The sequence below is a fragment of the Pezoporus flaviventris genome, unplaced genomic scaffold (assembly GCF_033815535.1).
Source record: "Pezoporus flaviventris isolate CSIRO_AGI_PZ_B2104156 unplaced genomic scaffold, CSIRO_AGI_Pfla_v1 ptg000066l, whole genome shotgun sequence".
NCBI lineage: Eukaryota > Metazoa > Chordata > Aves > Psittaciformes > Psittacidae > Pezoporus > Pezoporus flaviventris.
In genome coordinates, this window is record NW_026892614.1 from 555,778 (window position 1) to 564,181 (window position 8,404).

Genomic DNA, 8,404 nt, shown 5'->3' on the forward strand with positions numbered 1-8,404 from the left:
CAGCAGCATTGCCCGCGCTTCCCGGCCGCTGCCGCCGGCGCCGCTCACTCGCCATTCCGGGTCCCCGTCGACCGGGGCCCTGTATCCCGGGTCCCCACTAGTTGGGGCCCTGTATCCGGGTCCCTGCTAGTCGGGGCCCTGTATCCGGGTCCCCGTTAAACCGGGGCCCTGTATTCCGGGTCCCCGTCGGCCGGGGCCCTGTATCCGGGTCCCCGCTAGTCGGGGCCCTGTATCCCGGGTCCCCGTCGGCCGGGGCCCTGTATCCAGGTCCCCGCTAGTCGGGGCCCTGTATCCAGGGTCCCTGCTAGTCGGGGCCCTGTAATCCGGGTCCCCGCTAGTGGGGCCCTGTAATCCGGGTCCCCGTTGACCGGGGCCCTGTATCCGGGTCCCCGCTAGTCGGGGCCCTGTATCCCGGGTCCCCGCTAGTCGGGGCCCTGTAATCCGGGTCCCCGTCGACCGGGACCCTGTATCCAGGTCCCCGTCGACCGGAGCCCTGTATCCCGGGTCCCCGCTAGTCGGGGCCCTGTAATCCGGATCCCTGCTAGTCGGGGCCCTGTAATCTGGGTCCCCGTCGACCGAGGCCCTGTATCCCGGGTTCCCGCTAGTCGGGGCCCTGTAATCCGGGTCCCTGCTAGTCAGGGCCCTGTAATCCAGGTCCCCAGCGACCAGGGCCCTGTAGTCCGCGTCCCTGTTCGGGTGCCATTTGTAAGCGGCGAGGAGAAGCAGACAGGCCAACCCAATATGGGTGATAAGCAACTTCTACTTTATTTGTGACGCAGTTCACACATATATAGGAGTGGTATTCAGCCACTCCTTCTTGGCACAACAGTATTGGTTAGCCCCCCACAGCTTCCTCCACATTCTCCTCCCAGGTCCAGTCTCCGGCCACCTGTGGGGGCCACCCCCTGCCTTGCTTGCACAGTCCTCCAGAACTCTATGGTTCTGCTCTTAGAGTCATTCTGCAACAAAGGGGAAACCCTGCCTGACCAATTTGGTGGCCTTCTGTGGTGGGGCTATGGAACTGATGGACAGGGGTAGAGCAGTCATGTACCTGGACTTGTGCAAAGCATTTGACACTGTCCCACATGACATACTTGTCTCTAAACTGAAAAAACATCAATTTGATAGATGGACCATTTGGTGGATAAAGAACTGGCTGGATGGCCGGATGCAAAGAGTTGTGGTCAATGGCTCCATGTCCAGCTGGAGACCAGTAATGAGTGGCATCCCTCAGGGATCGGTGTTGGGACTGGTGTTGTTTAACATCTTCGTTGCTGACATGGACAGTGGGATTGAGTGTGCCCTCCGCAAATTTACTGATGACACCAAGCTGTGTGGTTCGGTTGATACGCTGGAGGGAAGGAATGCCATCCAGAGGGACCTTAACACGCTTATGAGATGGGCAGATGCCAACCTCATGCAGTTTAACCATGCCAAGTGCAAGGTCCTACACCTGGGTTGGAGCAATCCCAGGCACAGCTACAGGTTGGGCAGAGACGAAATTCAGAGCAGCCCTGCAGAGAAGGACTTGGGGGTATTGGTTGATGAGAAAATAAACACGGGCCAGCAGTGTGCGCTTGCAGCCCAGAAAGCCAACTGTATCCTGGGCTGCATCAAAAGGAGCGTGACCAGCAGGTCAAAGGAGGTGATCCTGCCCCTCTACTCTGGTCTTGTGAGGCCTCACTTGGAGTATTGTGTGCAGTTCTGGTGTCCTCAACATAGAAAGGACATGGAACTGTTGGAACAAGTCCAGAAGAGGACCACGAGGATGATCAGGGGCCTGAAGCACCTCCCGTATGAATATAAGCTGAGAAAGTTGGGGCTGTTCAGCCTGGAAACGACAAGGCTGCATGGAGACCTCATAGCAGCCTTCCAGTATCTGAAGGGGGCTTATCAGGATGCTGGGGAAAGACTCTTCATTAGGGAGTGCTGTAGCAGCACAAGTGGGTTCAAACTTAAACAGGGGGAGTCTAGTTAGATACAAGGAAGAAGCTCTTTACTGTGAGGGTGGTGAGGCACTGGAATGTGTTGCCCAGGGAAGCTGTGAATGCTCCATCCCTGGCGGTGACATGGTTTAGTGTGAGGTGACCCTGCCCATGGAAGGGGCGTTGGAACTAGGTGATCTTAAGATCCTTTCCAACCCTAACTATTCTATGATTCTATGAAACTAAAGGTTCCTCTAGCCAAAGGAACATCAGTTGTCCATAGTGTACTATGTAAACACATGATAAAATGTTACTTGAAGTCTCTAGTTCAAGTAAGGATATCAGTGTGATTTCTGGGTGTGCTGGAGTACCTTGTTGAACAAACCCGTGCCTCTTCTTATGCCTATAGGGAAACAGAGTTGCAGCAAAACTTGTCTCATGAAAGAAAAAGCTGTTTCTGGGGAAATATGAAAGCAACTCCTGCAGCACTTGTGACACTGACAGCATTTCTGTAAATAATTTTTTAAATCTGAGCATTTGCATAGGGAATAATTTTTTCAGTTGCTTGGCCTGCTTATGGTTCCCTTTATATTGAAATCAGTTATAAAATCACACTTTCAATGAAGGCAAACTGAAAGTGTTACTAAAATTTCACCTCACATTCTCCCTGTAAGTTCCATGTGCGTTATTGTCTGTATCAGAAGGTAAAATCGTGCAACTGAGATCTCTTCCTAAGGAGCAAGTGACCTGATCTTTGAGTGTACAGGACAAACCAGACCTCCTTTCTCAGACAAAGCTAACACTGTGACAGTAGTAAGAAGTGAAGACTCTGGATTTGTCCCATTGATGATATGGTTGTGAACTTTATTTCATTTTTTTTTGCCCAGTTTGTGACAGAAACTCTCAGTTTTAAAAACAAGATGAGGAGATTAAAGCTATCATTTGGGGTTTAGGAAAAGAAATTGTAAAGTTGGCTAATGTAGGTTTCTGAAATTACATCCTCAGGACAGGTCTTACTGTAAATTAAATCTTTTAACCTGGAAACTGTAAAGTACATGACAGCATTACAGGGCGAGGAATGTTTACTTGTTCATTTGCTTATCTCCCTCACCATGCTGAATGCCACTATTGTAATTTCGCTATCTTCAGAAAATCTGCCAGGCTTGTTTCAATGTCATGTTATGAGGAGAAGCCAATTCCCATGATGTTGTATACTACCCATGAACTATTTGCTTGTCTGGAGTTTACCTGACTACAGTCTTTGAGGCTGGGATTCTGGAGTCTGAAAGATGGGTCTGGGCCACAGATCTGCAGTAGTTGTTCAGCAGAAGGATCACTGTGAGACCAGATGTCCTGGCAAACAGAAATGCTGGAAATGTGGAATTGATCTGGGAGACCCGAGCCATCTTTCTTTACATCTGGAGCAAAAATGAAAACAAGACCCATCATGATGGCAACAGGTTTAATTATGACTTCATAGTTACCAAGTGGATTGCTACTGTTGGCATTATTTTCACCTCAGTGAGTACTGAGGATCGTAACTGTCCTAATTGAGGATGTCTGTCCTCTCCTGGGACATTGTGATACCTTATTATTCACCAGAAAATCATGTGGCAGCAGGTTATAGGAAAGTCTTGATTCAGTTCTTCTTCTTTTTTTCTTTCCTTTTTTTTTTAATGTGGACATTGCCATGGATCCCCACTTCAGTTTTGCAGTCTCTGTGTCACGTTGATATTAGATTACTGTAGCATACTTGAAAAGATGTCCTTCAGGGGCATTGCAAAGACTACATGTTTGCCTAGACATTTGAAAGGCTGAGGAATGGGGAGGAGGGTGAGAGGTCACAATAATAATTATACATTTTTCAAAATAATATTTTTTCAAAGCAATTTTCATGACTTCAAAACACCCATCCTAATGTGCTCCACAAGTGCCTAAAGCACCTCTGAAACAACATTGTCTCAGATTAAGAAAAAAACTTAGGCATCTAAAATCAGCAATGTGACCCAGAAAACAACTGTTTAATAACTAGTTGTCTTTAGGACTACGGCTGCTAAGATGCAAAGTGCTCTGTTCTTTCACATGTTCAGATCTGCATCCATTCTGACAGAGCTGAATATTTCATCGCATCTCCTGCTGAAGCCGTTTGAGATCTTGAAACTTAAATGTTTCTCTGATTGTGCCCTTGAAGCACCTGCCATACCTGAATCACCTTCACCACACTAAATACTGTACAAATCACAGTAGTCACAACTTCTTTCACTCATTAAGCAAGGATATGAAGGTCTGAGCTGATGAAGAATATCGGATTTATGGCAAAAATAGGAATGTGAATAGGGACTGCAAAGATAAAAAAAGATATCTTGAGGAAGGGAAGTCCAGAACTTGGTCCACATCCCCATATTGTACTGAACAATAGCTAAAAATGCAAAAATAGTTCAGGGAACAAGGCTGTTACCCAAATAACTGTCTCCCAAATGAATGCTGTCCTCACTGAGTGCACAGCTCATGCTCTCTGTTGCTTTCTTCTGATGGTACAGCTACAACAGGAGGAATGGAGAAAGTATTGTCATAGGGTTCATTAGCAAGCAAATGCTTTTAATGAACAGATTCTGACTCAAGCTGCTTGATCAATACTGGGCTGTATATTTACCATTTTCTGGTCCTTTTAGTTCAGGAACCTCTGTGGTGCTTCATGTTCTATTGCCTCAGACTGCTGCCCCACCACAAAGGTTTACAAATATTCAGACAAAGCAGAATTGTTTTCAGCTCTGCCATCATCAGTTTAGATTTCCACCCAACAGGCACCCTTACAAGGTTATCACTGTGAATTCACTGCTGGAAGAACTGTTTTCTTTGTATTTTCATCTGTAGTATGTATGAACGTGGTATCTTAGGAAGACAGGTAGATCCCTGCCCTGAGCAGGAGCCAGTTTGCAGAGCAAAGTGCTGAATATGCAAAGCGTAAGAGATGAAAAGATTGAAGGGACAGGAAAGATGACACGTCAGACACAGGGCAATGGAAACGGGAGACTGTGGTAGTTGCATGTTTGTGTTAAATTGACTTGGATGCTTCTTTGCTTCTCGATCGCATTACAGATTATTTTGGGGAGGATGATGAACTCACAGAAGCTTTGATAGCTAAACAATTAAGGAAAATATATAAAAATAAACACTGAGTGAAGATTTGACATGGGCAAGGAAATGGGAGTTTTCCTCATTTTCTGTTCTTAAGTTCAGTATCATCCTGGGTAGTGATGGCTTTGTAGTTACTTCTGTAAATGAAACAGGCAGGTCTTTCTCATAGCTGGTTCCTAACTCTTCCTCCTTCACGAGCACATTGACATCTCTGTCTTCCTTCCCCATGCAAGCTGCTGAAATCTAATTTCCTGGTTAAAACAAGTGCTCAAGGAGTGCTGGGACCTTATCTCTTCCCAAAGAATGCTGTTGGTCAGACAGCACAAACCTTCCACTACCAATTGCATCAGAAAAATTCAGGAAGGCAGACATGAGCAGAAAGTTAAATGAAATTTTGCTTCAGGCCCAAATGACCAACTCTGAAAGTCTTTTGGACATATCTCCTTGTTCTCTACACATGGGATACGATTTAATTCCCTGCAGATAAAGTCACACCCTATGTACTCACTCTTCAGACAGAGATAGTAGAAAGTTCACTGTCACTTTAAAGGCAGTTCAATCCATCATCTCCTTTGACAGCATAAGTAAAGTAGCAGACTCATTTTCATATCTCATTCAGAAAGCAGATGAGATGTGAATCAACTTGTTTGACAGATGAAAAACCTAGGGATAATTTCAGTCTATCACAGTATGTGTTGCTTCTTTACAATTATTCCTGAGCTACAAGAGTGCAGTAGACTGGCCCATAAATACCAGCCATTCTACTTTCTTTAATTCCCAGAATATAAGCCATTCTGTTTCCTAGTTTTAAACATGAAAAACATAATTAGGAATTAAACCCTTCACTGGGAAAACAGACCTTTTTTTCTGATGTTGCTTTGGAGTCAGACAGGAAAAACAGGAAAAGGAAATCACAGAATGGAAGGGAGATGGGGAGTGTTTTTTGTTTGTAGGCTGTTCTTTTTTTCTTCCTTTTTTCATCAATCGCTGAATAAGATAAGCTTGAAGGAGAGACCCTGTGTGCCTGCTCCCTCTCTGCTTCAAAAGGGGGTGGTTCAGTGTGCTGAGCAACTCTGTACCAATGCTCTCCTTAGACAACAGGCAGGGGAATGACTTAGGGTGTCAGAGCCACCAGATGCGTGAAATAGTGAAATGCAGGAGAGAGAGGGCTCCTCACGCACCCTTGTCTTCCTGCTACAGCTCTTGAAGAGTCTGACCATTTTCTTACTTTAACACTGGATGCGGGGTTGGCTGTAAAAATGTTGGAGGGGAACCACTTGATTTTCTGGGCAATCAAAACAATTTTGCTGCAATAATCACAACATTTCAGGTCTTTCAGAAACCTACGGGGTTCTATCTTAAAGTGGGATAGATTCTCACTTCTGCAGTTTTTACTGGAATATTGTCCCAGACCATCACATCTCCATTGGTTACACAATTTATAAACTTCTTTTGAAGTAAACCTTTGATGGCTTCTGTTCATTTGTTCTTGAACCAGCATGGGCTTTTAACTTTTAGATTCCATCTGTGTGCTTTCAGTAGCTTTGGGGTTTTTTTTGTTGTTTTTTTTTTTTTTATTCTTGGAGTTGTAATAGGCTTACGAATTAAACTGCTTGTTCTCTCCCATTTAGTCCTTACAGTGGCTTGGTTTTTACATTCATTATGAAACAGATGAGGCAAAATAAGTACTGGGCAATTTTTATGTGGAAATCAAGATAGGGAAAATGCTGGGTCACATCTTTACCCACCTACATCCTAAACATTTTATTATCCTATTTCTTCCTTCCATACACCTAAAGATCCTCCACATGCTTTCAGTAATTTTCATGCCCAGGATTGTGGAGACAGTGTTCTCACGGGAGAATGCATAATTGGTACATAAACTCTGAATAATCCTGAAAGATACAGCAAGGCCATGAGAGGCCCAAAGAAGCTTAAGCAAGCAAGGTAAGAAGAAGCTGGAATTCACTGAGTTAATGAGAACTGTGGACTGTTGGCAAGCTTTCGAGGTCAAGTTCTCACACCTGTGCTTAACCAATTATATGTTAGTCACTAAGGGTCTTCAAGACATGTATCCAATCATAATATGCCAGATCACTGTAAGTGCATGTAAGCAATAGTATATAAGGAGTTAAGGCTTTGTAATGAATTTGGCAATCACTTGATCACATTGATCGTCTCTGCGTTGTCCGTGACTCCCGTGTCAACACAGGATTACCCTCCAAAAAAAGTAGCGCTGGACCAAATTTCTTCTGCCTTGGATTTCCACTTGTATCCCTGTCACTGGGGGATCTTACAGGTTTTAATTAGAAATCGTGTTTTGTCCAACCCTTCAGTCTCTTCCAGTATGGGTTTTGTATTCTGCTGTCTAACCAACACAGACCTGGCATTGATCGCTTCAGTGCTTCTCTGTGTACCATCTGTTGAAACTGATGTGATTGCTCTATAAAAGCAGTGCCCTTATTTTTTCTTTTTGAGGGTGTCCCCACTGACCACTTTCCAAGTTTTAATTGCTCATTCTGGAGAAACATACACATGGGAGATGTTGATTTGTGCTGATACCTGTGTATAAGCTTCTCCAACTTATTTGTCTTCCTCCTGTTCATACTGGTCTTTCCCTAGTGGCATAGTTCTGCTTGCTGCAAGACTGGGGAAGGAGCAGGGTGCCAACGGGGAATAAACCATGGCCTCAACTCTTGACATGGTTTAGCCTTGATATACTTGAAGCAATTATTAGGTTACTCCAAATGGTGCCTTTGAGACAAAGTCTTCAGTGAACTGCCCACCAGCAGAGAACTGGGGTCTGCCCTGCCTCTTTCACCTTGCAACTGTTTGCTTGAGCTTCTGTTCACTGCTCTGGGAGATCAAGCAGTGGTGGTTTACATCACCACATTCACAGCTACAACAGCACATTTCCTCCTTCAATGTATAGTATTCTTGAGAATTCAGCCTTAAATGTCAATGATTTTAAGTTGGATGTTTGCCTAAATATAATTTCATATATATCTACTGTTTGTAAAAAGCTGTTTTTTTTCCCATATTCTGCTAGTGTTCCTGTGACCACTTAGGTCTCTTTATTCTTGCCTGCCCTGAGTAACTTGATCGATGTCACAGAGAGCAAAACCTACTATGGCTTTTCTTCCCTAACTGACCCTGCACATGCTCAGTTTGCCAAGCTTGCTTCCTGCGCATTTACAGGACCAGACTGTACATTTTCCTTCTTTCTGTATGTAATGGTTAGCTAAGAAAGATGATTTCAGTACTGCTTCCAACTCTGAAGTCTTCTTTCGTGGTCTTTTTCAATACATTTATTAGTTAACATACGCATACAGTCTTTACAG